A 21,145-nucleotide genomic window follows, 5' to 3' on the forward strand; every position below is an offset into this window, starting at 1 on the left:
ACTAGACTTACTTGTGGTGATATTTTGCAGTATAAACAAATACTGCATCATTATGTTGTACACCTGAAACTACACAGTGTTACATGTCAGTTATACCTCAACTAAAGAAAAGACACTAAGAAATGACAATGTGGATTAAAAAATTAGCTAGTTTTAAATTATGAAAGTAATATATGTTCAAGGTAAAAAAAAAATCAAAAGTACAAAAACATATGAAATGAACTTATCTTTTCTCATCCTTTGACCCTCTCAGTGCAGCTCCTTAGAGATGTAACTTGTTAATAATTATTTGTATACTCTTCTATAAAATATCTATGCATATATAGGCATACGTATGTTACACACCGTTTTTAAAAAAAGACAAGTGGGATCATACTTTTTTATTCGTTTAAAAATAAACGTATTTTTGTGTCTTTTTATATGTAGCTTTATCTCATTGTTTTTAATGTCTGCTTGGTTTTCGGTGTCTTACTTGCACCATAATTAACTGATGTCCTATAGCTGTATAAGTAGATATTTATAGGGGTTTTTCTTGTTTATATATTTGTTATAGTAGCATAACAGTTAATGACATAAACATACCTTATTCATGAATTGATATTGTATGCATCTAAAAAAATTGATGGATGCCCAGTTCTCTAAAAAGCTTGTGCTTTTATATATTAAGATGAGTTTCTGCACAGCTTCATCAGACATTTGTTGCCAAACCTTTAAAAATTTCCAGTGACCTGGTAGATAATTTTAAAATACCTTCTTTCTTCCTTCCTTCCTTCCTCCCTCCCTCCCTCTCTTCGTCTCTCTCCGCGCCCCCATTTATTTATTTATTTGTTTGTTTGTTTATTTATTTATTTATGGTGTGCGTGGGTTTTCTCTAGTTGCAGCGAGCAGGGGCTACTCTTTGTTGCGGTGCACAGGCTTCTAATTGCAGTGGCTTCTCTTGTTGCGGAGCACAGGCTCAGTAGTTGTGGCTTGCAGGCTCTAGAGCGCAGGCTCAGTCGTTGTGGCACACAGGCTTAGCTGCTCCGCGGCATGTGGGATCTTCCCGGAACAGGGCTTGAACCCGTGTCCCCTGCATTGGCAGGTGGATTCTTAACCACTGCGCCACCAGGGAAGTTCCAAAAATATCTACTTTCTTGCTTAATATTTATTTAAATTTGAGTGCATGTTGAGCATTTTTTCATAGGGTTTTCTTCGTTTTGAAGCTACATATTCATGTCGTTTCTACATTTTTCTGTTAGATGGTTTATTTTTTTCCCTTATTGATTTATAGGGGTTCCCTAGTAAGTGAATTGGCCTCTTTCCTCATGTTTTACAAATATATTTTCTTGTTTGTCATTTTCTTTTTTACTTCCTTTATGGTATTTGTTTTAGAATTTATGTGTCAAATTTAGTTGTCCTTTCCTCTGTGTCCTCTCAATTTTCAGTCATGCTCAGAAAGTCCTTATGCCCACCAAGGTTATTAAGTAATTCACGCATGCTTTCTTCTGGTACATTTGAAGTTTCTTTTTTCTTTATACCTAAAAATTGTTTTATAAAATTTATATATTGGCTTTAATGATTCAGCTTTTTCTTCTTCTATGTGGCCAGTCATCATTATAATATTTATTAAATAATCTACCTTTTTCCTCCTGATTTGAAATGCCAAAAATAAATTGTCGTTTAAATCTGGGCCTATTTCTGGTCTGTTCCATTTATCTGCCTCTGTTTCTTTGACTGCTTTTTATGAAAAATACTTAGTTTGTTTAGAATCCCCCTTCCTGATTTTTGTTGGTAAGCTTTGTTGTCTTTTGCTGAGTCCACAGTGCTTTTCATATTTACATTGTGTTGCTTTTCGAAGGGGAAAAAGTCTTTTCTGTAATCGTGATTCATATTGTTTAGCCTTTATTTCTGTGTTTAAGTGAATTTAATGTTTACCACTGTTTGTAGCACCATGGCTTACCTGTTCCCAAGGTTTACATTTCATTTAATTCTTGGTTCCCCAAGAACTCCTTTGAACACTTTTTCAAGAGTGGTCCTGGCTGCTTGCTTGTTTGTTTGTTTTTTTAAAGTGTACCTTTTTATTTAAGATTTTTTTTTTTTTTTTGGATGTGGACCATTTTTAAAGTCTTTATTGAATTTGTTACAGTATTGCTTCTGTTTGATGTTTTGGTTTTTTGGCTGCGAGGCATGTGGGATTTTAGCTCCCTGACCAGGGATTGAACCTGTACCTCCTGCATTGGAAAGTATAGTCTTAACCACTGGACAGCCAGGGAAGTCCGCTGGGTGCTTGCTTGTTGACCATGCATTTATATTATCTTTTTACATTTTATAATTTAATTATTTGTGAGATTCAAAAAGCATAGAGAATAACATAATAAGTAATGGTAATTACTCAACTTGGGAAGTAAAATTTCAAACAGAGTCAAAGTTCTTTGGCATATCTTTTCTTGAGAGTATTCCCCTCCGTTCTCTTGCAGAAATAAACGCTTGCTTTGGTGTTTATGCATGCACCCGTATCTTAGGTCAGGATGCATGTTTTCGTACAACCTGTGTATGTGTTAATAAAATTTATATAAGAGGAAATACACATGGCAAATAAATATGAAAAGTTATGTACCCTCACTGTAATCAGTGGAATGTAAAAGAAGACCAGATTAAGAAACCATTTTATACTTAGCATTGTAAGCTGTGTTCGCAAAAATTAAGAAGTCTGACAGTATCAGGTGTTGGTAAATGTGGCAACTGAATTTCTCACACAGTGCTGTTGGGTTTTTAAATAGGTACAACTATTTTGGAAAGCACTTACTAAACATAAGGGTACCCTGCCAGATACATATACTGTAGATGAACTCCAGGATGTATGTAAGAATGCTCATAGTAACCTTGTTTGGATTAAGGAAAACACCAAAACAAAACTGAGGGAATACTTTGCAAATGTTTATTGACAGAATGATTGAGTCAGTAAGTTGTGGTATAGTCACACAGTGGAATACATTATTCTTTTCGTTTTAGGGCAAGGGAATATTTAGGATAAAAATTCAGCAAAGTTATTTCTTCTGGAGGTAGGGAAGGGAAGAGGGTTGGGATAAGGAAGAATGTATGAGTATCTTAAGTAGTTCAGGTAATTCTCATTCTTAACGATGGGTAATGCGTTTGTGTGTAATTTAACATAGTTCATAACATAGATACATATTTATATTTGAAATATATTTAAGATACCTGGAGGCAGATTTACTTCTGTTTAATTTGCTGGTACATGGGTGCTTATTATATACTTTATATGTTTCCTTTTGTTTGAATATGAATAGTAAAAATGCCTAGAAAAACCCTTCTCTGTACCTACATATCTATCTTCATTGAGAAAGAATTTTTCCTGTGTTTTACTTTAAATTCATTCCTAATTTTATAATTGTGAAATTAGAACCACCTTCCTCTAGAAGTTTATGTGTATATTTTGAAACAATGTCTGATGCAGATGTAGAGTCTCATTTGATAAAGCCCAGCTGTTCGTTGGATGAAAATTTCCTACAAAGTCTGGCAAATGGATTTATTCAGCTTATGGTCAGATATGTCCAATTAAGATGCATGAATGGCTTGGACAGTTTTGACCCTCTTTCCTTGAACCAGAATTTGGCTACTTATCGTATTTGCTGGTTAAGATTAGCTTGGGCCGTATTGAACAAGTGTAAGCCTCCTTCAGCAGGATGATGTTTTAGATATTGGGAGCCTATATTTGACAGCCCCCAAATCTTATTTTCCTCGGTGAAATATTGCTGTTCCTCCCATTATTCTTACTTGCCCTGATTAATTTTTCTGATGGCAGTTGTTTTTCTACACTCATTTTTCCTCCATACTTGTACTCTTTGGAATTTTGGATCTAGTTGCAAGAGAGATGATTAGAAGGTGATTAATGTTCTGTTCTTGGCCCTCCCTGAAATGTGGTATTGGGAAAACTCACTAACCCTCAGTTTCCTCATCTGTAGACAGGGTATAATAGTTACTTTGGGGGGGTTGTTAAATGATGTAATGTGTATAAAAGCACCTTGGAACCCATGAAGTGTTATATACCATGCATATATTAATAGGTGTTAATATTGTTTGCTCTTATTACATTTTACTTTGCTAAATTCAGCCAATGACTCTAATCTTTGAGAATCTTTTGAAACTTGATTTATTTAGTCTGTTTATCTCCTTCAGTTTTATACCTTCAACCCTTATGAATATATTCTTTTTTAAAAAAAGTAAATTTATTTATTTATTTTTGGCTGTGTTGGGTCTTTGTCGCTGTGCATGGGCTTTCTCTAGTTGCGGCGAGCGGGGGCTACTCTTTGTTGCTGTGCACAGGCTTCTCATTGCGGTGGCTTCTCTTGTTGTGGAGCACGGGCTCTAGGCGCACGGGCTTCAGTAGTTGTGGTGTGCGGGCTTCAGTAGTTGCAGCACGCGGGCCCAGTAGTTGTGGCTCGCGGGCTCTAGAGCGCGGGCTCAGTAGTTGTGGCTCGCGGGCTCTAGAGCGCAGGCTCAGTAGTTGTGGCGCACAGGCTTAGTTGCTCCGCGGCACGTGGGATCTTCCCGGACCAGGGCTCAAACCCGTGTCCCCTGCATTAGCAGGTGGATTCTTAACCACTGCGCCACTGGGGATGCCCATGAATATATTCTTTATACGTCCATGTAGGTGATAAAATGTTGCATAGGCTCAGAAAAGACTTTTGTGGTATATTGTAAGAAAACTCTATCAGATTGATATGTTTATCCAAACAATTCGAAGACCTCCTTTTGTTGTCTGTAGGATTTTTTTTTTTTTTTTTTTTTTTTTTTTTTTTTTGGTAATCCCAGTTTGTTTGCAGGTCTAATTTATTTTTTATTTTTTAAAAATTTTTATTTTATATTGGAGTATAGTTGATTTACAATGTTGTGTTAGTTTCAGGTGTACAGCAAAGTGATTCAATTATACATATATATGTAACTATTCTTTTTCAAGTTCTTTTCCCATTTCAGTTATTACCGAATATTGAGCAGAGTTCCCTGTGCTATACAGTACAGTTCCTTTGTAAATCCATTTTCTCCTCTGTTCTTCATCCAGAAGAAATCTGTCTTGAAAATCTGAGTCCATTGGACTCATTATCATTCTGTATAATTCCTTCTTAGAGTGATGTGAGCCACATGATGATGTACACGATGGCCTAGCTTTCTAAGCAGTGTGTCTATTTCTATACACTGGAATCTTCTTGGCTTCTCTCCTTTCCCCCCTTACTGAGTGCATTGATAGTTGCACAGTCACTTTATGTTCTTGTGGGCGTCCCAGTCTTCCCAGGCGTCCTCAGCTGTCTCATTCATGCAGTCAGCATTGCCTTCTGCTGTGCACCTGGCACTGTGCTAAGTACACAGAGAGGATGGTTTCTGCTCTCAGAGTCTCAGAGTTGTAGCAGTTAAAGAAGTTACCATACAAATGGTGTACAGTGGGCACAAAGCAAGGCATTCCGGATTCGACCTTGTGTGAAAGGAGTCTAAGAGAAGTCTTAGCAGTCGAGTCTTGAAAGGTGTGTGAAAGTTTGCTAGGCAGATGGGGAAGGGGTAAGAGGTCCCAAGCTGAGAGAGCGGTGTGAATGAAAAAGGGGAATAGTGTCCTTTCCAGAGGGTCACGCCCTGGAATTTCACCTCTGTACTTCATACATTTGTAATACGGATTCCTAGAAATTTCTGGTAGAGCTCTGTCTCTCAATGCCTTTTCTTTCTTACTATGATCTCTCCTATTACCTGGTCTCTGGGAAAATTATTCCCATTTCTTACATAATGCGAAGGTTTTCAGAGAATATACTCATCTTTATTGTCCTATTAGTTTAGTTAGGAAACTGATAAATAGAATTCAGTTTTTCTTTCCCCTGGCCCTGAAGATTTTCCATCAGAAACTTTAGAAATTTACCTGCGGTGGTATATTGAAGTATAACCTTACAGGCGGATCTTGAGATTTTCCTGGAGAGATGTCTTTTTCTTTTTGAATTAATTAATTAAATTGACTTTTGGCTGCATCAAGTCTTAGGTGCAGCATGCGGGATCTTCATTGAGGCACGCAGGGTCTTTCGTTGCAGCGCGTGGGCTTCTCTGTAGTTGTGGCGGCAGGTTTTCTCTTCTCTAGCTGTGGTGTGCAGGCTCCAGGGCGCATGGGCTCTGTAGTTGTGACGCGCAGGTTCCAGAGCTCGTGGGCTCTATAGTTTGTGGCACGCGGGCTCAGCAGTTGTGGCGCATGGGCTTATCCCTGCGGCATGTGGGATCTTAGTTCCCTGACCAGGGATCGAACCAGCATCCCCTGCATTGTAAGGCGGATTCTTTACCACTGGACCACGAGGGAAGTCCCTGGAGACATGTCTTAATTCTATGCAACACTTAACCTACTTTGCTGCTGCTTCTTTTTTTTTTTTTTAATTTCTTTATTTTTGGCTGCGTTGGGTCTTCATTGCTACGTGCAGGCTTCCTCTAGTTGCAGCGAGCGGGGGCTACTCTTCGTTGCGATGCGCGGGCTTCTCATTGCGGTGGCTTCTCTTGTTGCGGAGCATGGGCTCTAGGCTTGTGGGCTTCAGTAGTTGTGGCACGCGGGCTCAGTAGTTGTGGTGCACGGGCTTATTTGCTCCGTGGCACGTGGGATCTTCCTGGGGCTTGAACCCGTGTCCTCTGCATTGGCAGTCGGATTCTTAACCACTACGCCACCAGGGAGGTCCCTATTTTGCTTCTTGATTTATCCACTTATTCCATAAGGAAGAGCAGATGGTAACTCTGCTTTCATCCTTTCCTTGTTCTTGGCATCTGCATTCTCTATCATTTTTCTCACAAATATTACTTATAATTGTAAGTTTAAGTAATATTTAACTCTTTTAATATTTAAGGAGAATACCAGGAAACAATGTATTACTTTGGCATTACTTTGGCATATTAAATATGCATTAAAAATCCTTGTTTTCTGAAAATCGTAGCAGCTTTGAGAATGGCTGGATTGTGAATCACATACTCTGGACCGATTTTGGGTCTGTCTGGGCCACCACTGCCTGCCCATAGGCTTCCAGCTTTCTAGGTAGTATATGTATTTGTATGCACGGGGATAGCCCTGCGCTCAGAGAATGAAATGAGACAATAGCAGATGGCCAAGCATGCAGTACAGTGGGATTAGCACCGGCCTCTCCTTTCCAGGGCTCTCCGCTATGGTTTAAAGTAGTTTTGTGTTACAGTAAATTTCTTATCTTCATAATAAATCACTGACCTGGAAAACGTAATTGAGCATTTGAATCTGAGCTGCATTCAGAATCTGTGTTAAAATTGTACAGCTTCTTGCTTGGTTGATTATAAATGGTAATGTAGCTTGGAGTTTAATTTGCTGACGCAGACGTTATCATCTTTCCCTTGTATGCTTCTGTAACTTCTCTTTATTTCACCTTGCCTGCATCTCCAGTTTCCTAGGTTTTGGTATTTAGAGTTTAGATTTATCAGTAGCAGAAAGCTAACTGATAATTGAATTAGAAAGTTTTCCCTTTTTGTGGTCCTAGATTGGTTCTTTAAGTCTCCTGTTCTTTTGTTTTCGGTAGGAAGTCAGAAAGAATAGGTTCTTTATACACTCTATTTGTTTGCTGTAGAGTCTTGACTTTAAGGACATGTTAGTTTCTTCACTTTTTCCATATCATAAAATGGAAAGAATATATTTTATCATTGAAAACAATATTTACTAATTTATTCTGAGAAAATTAATATTTTAAAAATTGTGCTTTTATTTTTAATAAGGATTAATTGTAATGTTTTCTAAATATTCTTTTTAAATCACAAGCCAGCTGTTAATGAAGCTAAGTTGAAAGAAGAGCAGGTCAGGCCCTAATTGGATTCTAAGTTGGAAACTTAATATACTTAGGCATTAGAATTTTCCCTTTTCTTTCTTTCTTTATTATTTTTTAATAGAACTCAGTTTAATTAAAAATTTTTTTCCTCAGTGGAAAATATGTATAGCTAAATTCTTGAAATATTTTATTGAAAAAACAATGCATAGTAAATGAAGTCTGATTGACGGTAACTTTTCTGCTGGGGAATATGCTCCATATGGATTTACTTTGCTTCATAGAACTTTTTTCCCCTCACTTTTTCAAGTAAACCTTAAGGAGGGTAGATAGTTGAACTTTCAAAGTCTGGTTTAACTTCCATTTGTCAGTAGATAACTTTTTAAATGATGCTGGTATTATACAAGTGACATCTTACAATGATTGAAGAATTATTCCCTAAAAAAGGGAGGATCTTAGTTTACTTTGTTACAAAATATCTTTTCATTATGATATGTTCCTTCTCACCATCCCTCCTCTTCCAGAACACCCCTCTCCAAAAAATAAAAACAATAAAAGAAAACACAACATGCCTCATCCCGATCTTCTGATAATCTAGAAACAATACACTTTCGATATCAGTGATTAAAACAGAAAGAGCAATAGCGTTGTAAAGATAGACGGGGGAGGAAAACCTCTCGCTGCATAGTAAACTATTGCTGAAGCTTAGTGGAGTAAACAGTCATTTTATTTGTGAATCAGGAATTCAGGAAGGGCTCTCTTGCGTAGTTTGTCCCTGATTTGTTTGGTGACAGCTGGGGGTGTCTGCAGCTGGGTGACCCACTACCAGGATGGTTTCTTCATTTGCGTACATCCTGCCTGGGTATTCCTTGGCCTCTGGCTCCGTGGCTCCTGGCCAGTTAAGGGTTGTGCTAGGAGTTGGTTTGGAAGCAGCAGGGGATTCCTTTTGCCTGTACTCTTTTGGTCACAGTAGTCACAGGACCTAACTTGATTTGGTGGCGGGGGCGTCAAGGAAAATACTCCACGTCTTACTGGAGGAGAGGCAAAGCCACTTACAAAAAAGCACGTGAAGTCGGAGACATTGTTGCGGCCGTCTGTGCAAAATATCTGCTCCAGCTGAATAAAAATGTTGGATAAAGGATTGAGAACATGAGGGCGAGATTTTGTTTGTGTGGTATGGTAACATAGCTCTCACTTTCTTTTCTGTTGTCGTATGACTTTTTTGTATATTTCCATGTTCTGCTCAGTGTTTTAATCTCTTATTCATAGGACTTCTACTATCATCTATTGCTGTCAACAGAAGTCACTTCAAACCAGAAGGAATTCTAAACAGTTTTAAATTGTTTTACCCAATTGAGGCATTATCACTGGGTATGAAAATAATTGATAGGAAAAGGGTACAGAGGAATAAGGTGTGTGGAAAGGGCAGGCTGACAGCAGAAGGTGAATTAATGCTACGTATTCAATTTGGAGATCATCATACGTGAGCAGCACAACCGTCTAGATGAAAACTTTTGCGTATGAGTGATCTAACGTGGAAGAGACGCCATCTAGAAGCGCGTCAGACTGAGTATGTGCATGGATGACACAGTGATTGCAAGAGAATTTTTAAGTCCATTAAGAACAGAGAAACTTGACTAAACTGTTATTTGTATTTGTGTTATTTGGGGAATAACGCCAGATAAATCTCAGTACTAGAGTAGTTTCACGCTTCGTTGATGGATATTGGGAACCTTGACTTTTTTTTTTTTCTGTTTTCTTATTCTGTCACAGAAACTATGCTTTTTAAAGATTGACGCTTCAAATTAATAGATTATAATTTCATTCCATTTATATCAGTGTTTCTTAATGGGGAAGGGAGGGACAGTTTTGTCTCAAAAGGGGCATTGTACAAGGTCTAGAAACATTTTTTGGTTGTAAAAACCCCTGGGTGGAGGGGGGGGGGAGGGGGAACCTTGACTTTTAAAGCTAGCACCGTGGGGTTAATTGGATTGATGCTTTTTTTTCCCTCCCTAATTGAGATATAATTCACATACCATAAACTTTACTAATTTAAACTATATAATTCAGTTGTTTTTGGTATACTTACAAGGTTGTGCAACCATCACTTTTGTCCAGTTCCAGAACATTTTCATGACCCTAAAAAGAAACCCATACCTGTCACAACCCGTATACTCTGCATCCACTGCCTACTTTTTGTCTTTATCAATTTGCCTATGCTAGACATTTCATAGAAATGTAATCATATAATATGTAGCTTTTTATGTCTTGCTTCTTTAATGTTTTCGAGGTTCATTATGTTGCAGCAAGTGTCAGTACTTTATTCCTTTTTATGGCTGAATAATATTCCATTGTAATGAATATAGCACATTTTTTTTTTTTAATCCATCCATCAGTTTCTGGACGTTTGGGTGGTTTCCACTTGAATAATGATTATGTTACATCTATGTACAAGTTTTTGTATGAACATAACGTTTTTCATTTCTCTTGAGTTTATATCTTGGGATGGAATGGATGTTAACTTTACCTGTAACTTTTTGAGGAACTGCCAAACTGTTTCTAAAGCGGCTGAACCATTTTACATTTCTGCCAACACTAGTTATTTTTCTTTTTCAAATAGCCATTCTAATGGGTGTGCAGTGGTATGTTGTTGTGGTTTTGACTTCTATTTCCATAATGACTAATGCTGTTGAATGTCTTTTCATGTAATTGCTGGCCATCTGTGTATCTTCCTTGGAGAAATGTCTGTTCAGATCCTTTGCCCATTTTTTTTTTTAATTTTTATTTATTTATTTATCCATCCATCCATGGCCGTGTCGGGTCCTCGCCTCTGTGCGAGGGCCCTCTCCAGTTGCGGCAAGTGGGGACCACTCCTCATCACGGTGCGCGGGCCTCTCACTGTCGCGGCCTCTCCCGTTGCGGAGCACAGGCTCCAGACGCGCAGGCTCAGCAATTGTGGCTCATGGGCCCAGCCGCTCCGCGGCATGTGGGATCCTCCCAGACCGGGGCTCGAACCCGTGTCCCCTGCACTGGCAGGCAGAATCCCAACCACTGCGCCACCAGGGAAGCCCCCTTTGCCCATTTTTAAATGGAGTTATTTGGCTTTTTATTGAGTTCTAGAAAGTCTTTATTCGGGAGATTCCATCCATATCAGATAAGTGATTTGCACATATTTCTCCCATTCTCTGGGTTATCTCTTCACTGTCTTGATAGCATCCTTTGATGCACAAAAGTTTTAAATTTGATGAAGTCCAGTTTATCTGTTTTTTCCTTAGTTGCTTATGTTTTTGACATCATATCTAAGAAACCATTGCCTAATTGAAGGTCACAAAGATTTCCTCCTGTGTTTTCTTCTAAGGGTTTTATAGTTTTAGCTTTTACATTTAGGTCTTTGGTCCATTCCTAGTTCATTTTTGTATGTGGTGTAAGGTAGGGATCCAACTTCATTATTTTGCATGTGGATATCCATTTGTCCCAGCACCATTTGTTGAAAAGACTGTTCTTTTCCCACTGAATGGTCTCGGGACCATTGCTAAAAATCAGTTGTACATAGACACACATGTTCATTTCTGAACTTTAAGTTCTGTTCCATCAATTTATATGTCTGTCTGTTTCCCACATCACACTGTCTTGGTTACTGTAGCTTTGTAGTAGGTTTTGATACTGGACGCTGTGAATCTTCTACCTTTGTTCCTTTTCAAGATCGTTTTGGCTTTTGGGCGTCCAAAAAAAGAAGTAACCGCCTCCCCTCAACATCAGGTCTTTCAGCTGATCAACACAGGATGTCTTTTAACTTATTTAGGTTGTTTTTAGTTTCTTTCATTGATGTTTTGTAGTTTTCAGTTTACAAGCCTTGCACTTCTTTAAATTTATTCCTAAATATTTTATTATTTTTGCTGCTACTGTAAATGGAATTTTCTTTACTTGATTTTTAGATTATTTATTTTTAGTGTAAAGACATACAAGTGATTTTTGTTTATTGGTCTTGGGTTTTGAAACTTGGCTAAATTGGCTTATTATCTTTAATGGTGTTTTAGTGGATTCTTTAATATTTTCTACGTATAAGATAAAGCCATCTGCAAATAGAGGTAGCTGTACCTTTTCTTTCCAATGTGGCTGCCTTTTATTTCTTTTTCTTCCCTAATTGCCCTTCCCTAATTGTCCAGTATAATGATGAATAGAGGTGGTGAGAGTGGACATCCTTGTCTTGTTCTTTATCTTAGGGGAAAGGTTTTCATTTTTCACCTTAAGTATGATGTTAACTGGGTTTTTTACAGATGCCTTTTATCCAGTTGAGGAAGTTCCCTTCTATTCCTAGTTTATTGAGTGTTTTTTATCATGAAGAGGTGTTGGATTTTGTCAAATGCTTTTTCTGTAGTTATTGGGATGATCATGTGGTTTCTGTTCTTTATTAATATGGTACATTATATGGATTGATTTTTGTATGGTGAATCAATCTTGCATTCCTGGGATAAGAGTGGATGTGTTTTTAAAGAGCCTTGTATTTTTCACCTGGAGAGATGTAGAAACTTGTTCTACCACCATTATCATGGAGGCAATAGGAATGGACCTGAGAGAACATAGCCTTTGGATAAATGCTTTATTTTCAAGTGCTAGGGTATAATATAAACAAGAAGCATTCAAAGGCTTATAGTGTAATGCTTTGTACAACACAGAAGTAATTTTGACTCTTATGAAAACATCATTTCTTTGGACTTTTAAGGAGCTTCGTGAATAATTTGAGGATTTATGTGATGTGTCCATTTCCTATTAATCGTATGCCATATTAATATTCTCAGAGTCTTGCAAGCTCTAGTTTGGAGTGCCCTGACTTCTGTTTTGACTGAAAACATATTTTAAACTTGAAAAATGGTAATTAACAAGTCAATATGGAAGGGTCAGATTCCTTTTGGGACAAAGGTTGTTCTTAGTAGTCTCTCAGGAGACCTTGTAGCAGGAACTTGTCAGAGTATAAATATTACATAGATAAATATCTAGAAAGAGGCAAAGGATTTGGAAAAAAAAATGCTTGATCAGAGTTCTGAAGCACAGTTAATATTTTCTTCTGCTTAAAACTGCTTATAATTTGGCATGAATTAACTTGCATTGCATTCTCACCTGTGGGAATGCCTGTTTTTGGATAGACGCCTAGGTGCCTGTCAACTCTAGTTGAGAAGTGGAAATAATTAACCTCCTGAAGAAATTATTAAATCAAACTTTGATGAAGTAGCTTTTTGTGCTCTTCCTTCTCTCTGCCATACCGATATGTACACCCTCACCAGAAAAGAGCTTCCAGCATCAGACGTGTATTTTGTCCTTTATCTGTTTTATCTTCCTGTAATTGCCAGACCTGCTTACTTTTTTCTCCTAACACTTTTTTTTTCCTGCAGGGGTTTTTCAGATTAGAAAAATCATTCAAGTTGACCAAGGAGAATTTACTAAATTTAATAAGATTCTTGAGCTTCCATTGCATACAGGTGAGGAACTGTTGTTTGGATCTGTTCTCCCTGCATCCCAACCAGGCCAAACTCTTACACAGCAAATTTGGTAACACAGTATCTTTGTAAAACAGCTAAGCAAGCAATTTTAAGTGAAGTGGCTATTCGTTTTAGAAAATATTGTGGGTATTTGAAAAGAATGCCACTAATTAATGATTTGTAACTTTTCTCCTACCCTTTTGACAATCTGATGAAAGCTGTGGGTGCTCTTCATGTAAAAATGCGCATGGCTCATTTGTGTGGACTGGGATGTCAGACACACCTTAAAGGCCATCCCTGAACTCCTGCTTCAAAATGCCCACCATTGGTGAAACAATCAAGTTGGGATACAAGGGTCTCTAGGTTTTACAAAGCCATAAAATTATGTATGTGATTCAAATACAGCATAAATTGAGAGCAGTTACAATTTCATGTTAAATATTATTTAACTAGAAAGAGCATACATAGCTGCTGGGTATAATGGATGCTGTGATGAGTGACCCAGATCCCTGCTGAGGGTTGAAGGATGTATTCCCCCAGGTGCTGGAAGTATCCCCTGTGGAGATTGCGTTGGCTAAAGAGACCTACCTTGTACAAGGCCACATCCCTTCCCATTGGTATCCAATGATTGATCCTTGTAGGGTACAAGGGCTTGAATCCATTGCCCTGACTTGGGGCAACTCTGAAAGGTCGTCGCAGATTCAGAGCTCCCCATGGGGTTGTCTGAATCCTTTGGGACTTCATGGCAGCCTAATTTCTCCCTCTGCACCATCATGCTCCCCCCTCCCCACTTCCTTTCCACTGGTATTGATCCCAAGAGCACCCTCTAATTTCTTGAACAATAAAATCTGTCTCAAGGTCTGCTTCTTGGGAAACCCAGCCTTGTCACACTAGGATTGACTTTTAGTACAAGTTAGCTTACTTCAGGCCATAAAAGTAGGCCTGGCTAAAATAAAAATTGAGTGAGATGAACTTGAATTTAGACTTAAAATATGTGAAGCATCCTATTGCTGTTTCCTTTGGACCTTATATTTCAAATAGGTTTTGCAAGTCTTGGTTTCTCTGGATTCATTTGTTATCTCTCAGTCTTCTTTGGCATTGCGGAAAACCCCCCAAGTCTCTGACAGCTTGGTTTGGTCCCACAGTATGAACCTGTGGAAGGTGTGGGTTAAATAGAAACGCTCACATGTCCCACAGAAACCCCTAGAGATTTCCCATGTTGGTAAGTGCATATGTTAGGAGAACCTCTCTTACCATGATCCTAATCATATTTCTTGTAAATCCTGAGATTTCTCAGATAGGATTTAGAAAATTATTGCTTTTGTCATTATCATTGAAATCATGTATGTCCCTTCTGAATATTTGAAAAATGTGGAAAAGGTATAACAAGGAAAATTCTATGTAAAAATAAACTTTTCCTTCAAATTGGGATAATATTGTACATTTTGATAACTTTTCTTTTTCATGTAATGTTATATAATAAAGAAGTTTGCATATCCTTAATTAATCATCAAGTATATGAACTGTAATGGTTGATAGAGCATATTTAATTTAGCTAGCCTTCTATTGTTATGTACTTGATTTTTCCCGACTTTGTTATTGGTAATAAGTAATACAAAGAATAGTGGTTCTTTGTGGGGGGATGGGCAGAAACTAAGCCTAGTGTGTCTGCTTTAGTTAGTTACTTAAAAATACTGAGTTCTTTCATCACTAAAATGTAGTGAACTATTAGATCTAAGAGTGTTCTATCTATTGTTATTGCACAGCTTCAAGGGATGCCATTCGTATAGGTGTGAATTGAGGTCCTAGGTGCAGTCTCATCATTGCCGCTGCTTCACAAGGACAGCCACCGTGGATTTATGGGTCCTCTTTTTGTTTTTTTGGTTTTTTTTGAGCAATTTTAGCATATGAATATCCGTCAAGTTTTTATATATGCCTGCCAGATATAAAAAGAAGTATTTGAGCCATTTCCTTAATTGTCTACCAAGCAGATCTTGACTAGCAGTGTGACCTTTGGTCTCACCAGCTTTTGCTTCATATTATCCAGTTATTTTAATTCAAGAGGTCCCTAGTTCCATTATCTGTACCATGAGCAAGTCTATCAAGGAACTTACTTTCCCTCCCAGCAATTAATAAAATCTAACCGGAGCAATGGACTCTGTATTTTCCTAAAGGTCATACCTATACTTCCTGTATAGTTCAATTTGAACAGTTTTTAAGATAAAATACAGAGGTACTCTGCTGAAGTGTATTACTTTTTAAATGTTCTCGTCTTTCCCATCATAAGAATACAGTTGTATTTTAGAATTGAAAGGAATATTAGTGGTCTTTGTCTTGTAGGTAGGTAATTAGAAAGAACAAGTAACTTGCCCAGTGGGACATAGCTAGCTATTTATTCATCACGATAATCCGTCCATTACTTATATGATGAGAGAATAGCACAATTGGGAGGGAAACTCAACCAAAGAAATAATTGGTTGTCAGCCAGAATCTTTGCTGGGCTTATTAAAGACCCTAAACAGTCATTGAGAATATAGATATGGGAGTTTTAACAACCTAAATTGTGTTTAAAACACTGCTTAGAGTTCCACATGACTTTGTTGCTCTTGTATCCTCTAATCGTTGGAAACACGTAACTGGACAAGTAAAATTTAGAGACCAGTACAGTCTGGGCAAACCCTGATCATTTTGGTAAAGTATAGTTGTGCCTTGTTAGTACATTTCACAGGCCTGCAGGATGGTAGACAGACAATTGCGTAGATCAGGGGACTTAGTGAATTTTTCCTTTTTAGATTCCATTGATTACTGTAGGTCTCTTTTGCCAGCTGATTATGACCAGTTCATCCAGACTGTACTTTTACCACTGATACTGAGAGGTATTATTAACCAAGAAGGTAAAGGTCAGAGCCTTTCTGAGTAACTTGCTTTCCACAATACATTTGACACTGACGGCTGCTTAGAACAAGTGTGGAGGCATCATCCAAAAAATTCTTTCCTTTAAATGATGTTCCAGGTAGCTAGGTGACTGCAAGGAGTATTTTGGGATTTCTTGTCCTTAGAACTACATCCTACAGGAAGTCCCTTCTACGTTTGCTCAGTGATTAGGGCCTCAGCAGCAGAGCAGTCAGTTCCACTTGACTAGGAATAAATCACCCACGTTGAACCATGATAGTTTCTGACAACTGGCAATGCTGATAAAAACCAAAACAAAAGATGTTAAGAAATCTGTGCCAGTGTGGAGCTGGTGTGCAGATTTGATGGATTCACGTGCAGCATGCATTGTGCATTAGTCTTCCTCCTCTTTCATCGGTTTTTCTCTCTTTGTAAAATAAAAATTGTACGAGAAGAAAGGCTCTGTATCATATAATAATTATTTCGATTTTCTTTCTAGCCCAGTTAACAGAGTTATACCCTAATTAGAGAGGTCATTTTAAGGAAAACGCCTTTCTTCTCTAAATAGTTATTTAGAAAGTGTTTCCTTCTTGAATTCTTCACTCTTAGTTCTTCTCTATGATTTTAGGCTGTATGTATAAACCTGATTGACCCTTCCCCTCCCTCTTCATCACCAGGGACACAGATAATATAGACTAAACACCAATTCCTTCGATCTCTGCACAGTTTTACTCATGCAGAAATTGAATACATGTTAATAGCTGCTTAATGATTTCTTCTTAATACAGATCGGTTATGCATAAAGTAGGAAGAGCCCATAGAATTATAAAATACATTATTTTCTGCAAGAATTTTTTATTAATTTTCAATATTACTAAGTATAAGTTATTAAAGTAAAAGAAGAAAAGCTTTTTTAGCTATTGTTAAGTGCTCCTTAGTCCGTGTGTATAAATAAACTAGCCTCCTTCTACCCCTTGAAAGGCCAAACAGACTGTCTTAATACTATCATGATATTGATCCTGATATCAAGTACCTTTGGTTCTGCCCACCAGCTTTAGTGTGTTATGTTTGACTATACACGGAAGTACATGGAAGATGCTCTTCTGCATTGGCAGTGGTTTGGTACCTCCACCCTTCCTTCTTTGCTTCTGTAGGGGAGAATATTTTCATATGTGACCGTAGTAATAACATTGTGTTTATTGATAAACACTACTTAATAACAAGGAATCATTTATGGAAAGATGCTTGAGACATCTTTGTGTGATTCTTCTTTCCCCCCCCCGCCCCCCATCATAGAACATATTATTTATAGCACAGTGATTAAGAGTAGAATTCTGGAGCTAGATTGCCTAATAATTATAGTCTTGTGGCGGAGCTTCAATAGTTGTTATACATAGATTTCTGAAAACAGTGCCTGATACATACCACACTCTCTGTGTTAGTGGTGCCTCTTGTCACCACTGCCGCCGCCTCCTCCACCACCCCCATCACGAGTAATTTTTTGTTGTTTTTATCATATTGCCATTTTAGGGATTCTGTGGTTTCTGTTTCTACAAAATGGAAAGTTTTTTTCTTGGGTAGATATTCTGAGCATATTTAAAGGAGTATTTTTCCACTTAGCATGATTCTGAAGCAGTCATCTCTATCATTAATAGTCGAGTATGTGCATAACTGATCCAGTTTTTCTCTTAGCTGTTGTATTCAAAGCTTTTGTAAATAGTGTATTTTAGATCCTGTGGATAATTGAACTTGGTATAGAATGGGATTTCCACTATATATTTTATAGCAATTGCATAGTAAATACTGAAATGGTGTGATATGGGACTATTAGGGTGAACAGTTTTCACAGCCTCTATATTGGATTAGTTAAAAGAAGAGAATAATGGCAAGATTAATATGATAGCATTTATACACCCCTTGGTTAGCAACGTCTGAACCCAGAGAGCCTTGATCACAAAATCACGATTTTGAGTCTCAACCAAAGTGAGGATATATAAAAGGAGTTTTCAGTAGGATTCAGCTGCTGTCCATCATGATGCTGGGTAAACGGAAAGTGCTTTGTAGACATCCATCCTCCCACACACCACACAGAGCCTCATTTGGGTTAATGCTCTTGCAGCTGGTTTGCACATACCTGTATCTACTGCAAGTCTTCCTTGCCGATAGCAGCTTGCCCAAAGGAGACAACTCTAGTGAGCGCTGCCCTTTCTTCACCGTGGAGTGGCTATTTCTGCTCTCCAGGAATAGCCATCCTCTTCCTCCCCTCCAACTCAGCAGTTTAGACAGCTGGCTAATTGGATAAGAAAGTAGCTTAGGGAGAACTTGTTAATGGGGATTTTACCTGGTTTAGCAGCTTCTGCACCTGAGTATATCAGGAAAAGTCTTTTTGTTTGTTGGTTTTTGTTTTTGCTGGCAAAGAATAATGGATCCCTTTAATAGTTGGCCTACATACAAATTATACAAGTGGAATTGTTAACAGTGAACATCTTAATTATTTCTTAGATGCTGATGATGGAGGAGAAAGAAGGGTATAATCCTTATTATGCATGTAAGGGCTGTTTGTATATTAGGTGGGCTCATAAAACAAATCTCTGGTTTCTTGTATGTAAAACTTGGTTGGTTCTATGAAGTTTTATTTTTTAAAAAAGGTGGTTTGTACTGCTCTTCCTTGGTAAAAAAGTCTAATCAACAGAATGATATCTTTTTTGTGTGTGTGTAAGGTTTATATGTCAGCAACTAGGATGACCCGCACAGCTGGTTAAATATGTAAACACCAGGGCATTGCCTTCTGTATGTTATGGAGTACTAGATTTTTAAGTGGCAAAATCTCTTTAGTGGTTGTGAATTTACCTAAGTATTGATCCATATGAGATTCCAATAGGAGTGTCTGATTAAACTAAAGGAAACTAATGCTTTTCATATGTGATGGTCTTTTCTCTCACAGTATGCTTTGGACTTTATCGGCATGGAAAAGACTGGAGCCAGTTGCAGTGGTTCACCTGTAGGATTCTTCCTTCGTTAAAGAGTGAAAATCCAAGCCTGACAGTACTCATGGTTCCCTATTCTGAGTTCGCTGAATCTTTTCGCTTAGCTTATTTGTTCTGCTGTGGAATTCTCAGGGACTGTAGAGAGGGACCTTTTTTTCTTCCCCTTGGAAGGGTCTGCTTGGAATGAAGCAGACCCTTAAAGAGCTTATATTAAATTGATTGATGCAGGAATTATTTGAAGGTTGGATTTAGGTTCTTTTGTAGTTCTTTTCTTGGCAGAAGTCTATGTGTATGCCTAAATACAGTTTATAAAAGTCCAAGCTTATGTATTATTTACTGACTAATGAACCAGAATTTATTATAGACCTGATGTGTGCCAGATATGAAGATACAAAGCTGGGGTAGAGGAGTAAGATCCAGTCTATTTGTGGAGATGTGTATAGAATGAGTAATAACAATATGGTTGGAGATTCGTGTTATAATGTATAGATAGATGAAAGAATGGAGATAAATGTATAGATAGAGAAAAGAATGGGAGATGTGTATATGTATGTATGTAGATCAATACTTTGTTCATGTGTGATGGCATACAGACTGTGGTCATCTTATTGTCATGGGGATAAGAGCAAGAAAGTCGTCCCAAAGCAGATAACATTTATGTTGCTTTTTGAAAGCCATGGGAAATAAACCAGCTAGTTCAAGAGTAGACAATGATATTATATTCTCCTGCTTCATTTTTCTCTGTAGGACTTATCACCATCCTACATACTATGTTCATTTCATTCATTCATTCCTTGTCTATCATATTAGGATTAAGCTCTTTGAGGGCAGGGATTTTTGTCTGTTTGGATTAATTCTATATCCTCAACACCTAGAAAACTGCCTGGCACGTAGCTGAATGAAAGAATGAAGTTTGTGAGTTTTAGAATAGTTGTCTTACTTATTTTCCTTTTGCTTATTAAGAATCTCTCTCTACAGTTCCTCCATATTTTTGCTTCCTATTTTTCATTGTGTGTACGGGAGTCTCCCTAGTGATAATATGCTGTTTCCACACTATTTCACAAACCCATCCCCTATTTTCCATCTCTCTTAACTCACTTAGTTTCCAAACTCTCTTACCTGAATTGATACGCTCTCCTAGCTGTTTTCATGCCTCTACGTAACTCCCCTTAGATATTGACTATCTTCTCCACAGCTATCAGAATTATCAGTCTGAAATACAGAACTGACCGGACTGTTTCTTTGCTTAAAAGTCCCTAATAGTCCCCATCTGTCTAGAGTAAAATGTGTGCTCGTTAGAATGGCACGGAAGCCCATCCATAGCTTGGATTCAGGTACATAAAGTCCCCTTCCCATCTTATAATGAAAATGGGTCTGTTCATTTTTCTTTGTGTCACTAGTGCCTGGCATGTAATAGAGACTTCACCAATAGTTTTTTGAGTAAATGAATGCGTACTAGGGTATATGAAGGAATGAATAACTATAATAATAAATTTCATTGAAAATGCTTGCTGTTGAAATAAAAGATGATATAAAAACCTAACTTGAACACTAGCATTTAAGAACAGTTTTTCCGGGCTTCCCTGGTGGCGCAGTGGTTGAGAATCTGCCTGCCAATGCAGGGGACACGGGTTCGAGCCCTGGTCTGGGGAGATCCCACATGCCGCGGAGCAGCTGGGCCCGTGAGCCACAACTACTGGGCCTGCGCGTCTGGAGCCTGTGCTCCACAACAAGAGAGGCCGCGACAGTGAGAGGCCCGCGACCGCGATGAAGAGCGGCCCCCACTCGCCACAACCAAAGAAAGCCCTCACACAGAAACGAAGACCCAACACAGCCAAAAATAAATAAGTAAATAAATAAATTGAAGAACAGTTTTTCCTTTTTACAGCTGATTTGTTTTTCTTAGCATCCAGCTGTTCAGTTTGCTGTCCTCCCTCAGCATTTTTTAAAGGAATCTCTCTGGGCATTTACACTGTTGCTTTGGAAGTAATCCAGTTTC

The 21,145-nt window shown here is 38.0% G+C and overlaps 1 protein-coding gene across 1 annotated transcript in view; it reads left to right on the forward strand.

Moving 5' to 3' along the window:
* LOC132362730 (ELKS/Rab6-interacting/CAST family member 1-like) overlaps nucleotides 1-21,145 on the forward strand; it is a 184,514-nt gene that overhangs the window by 118,080 nt on the left and 45,289 nt on the right.

This window comes from Balaenoptera ricei, chromosome 3 (genome assembly GCF_028023285.1).
Source record: "Balaenoptera ricei isolate mBalRic1 chromosome 3, mBalRic1.hap2, whole genome shotgun sequence".
Taxonomy (NCBI): domain Eukaryota; kingdom Metazoa; phylum Chordata; class Mammalia; order Artiodactyla; family Balaenopteridae; genus Balaenoptera; species Balaenoptera ricei.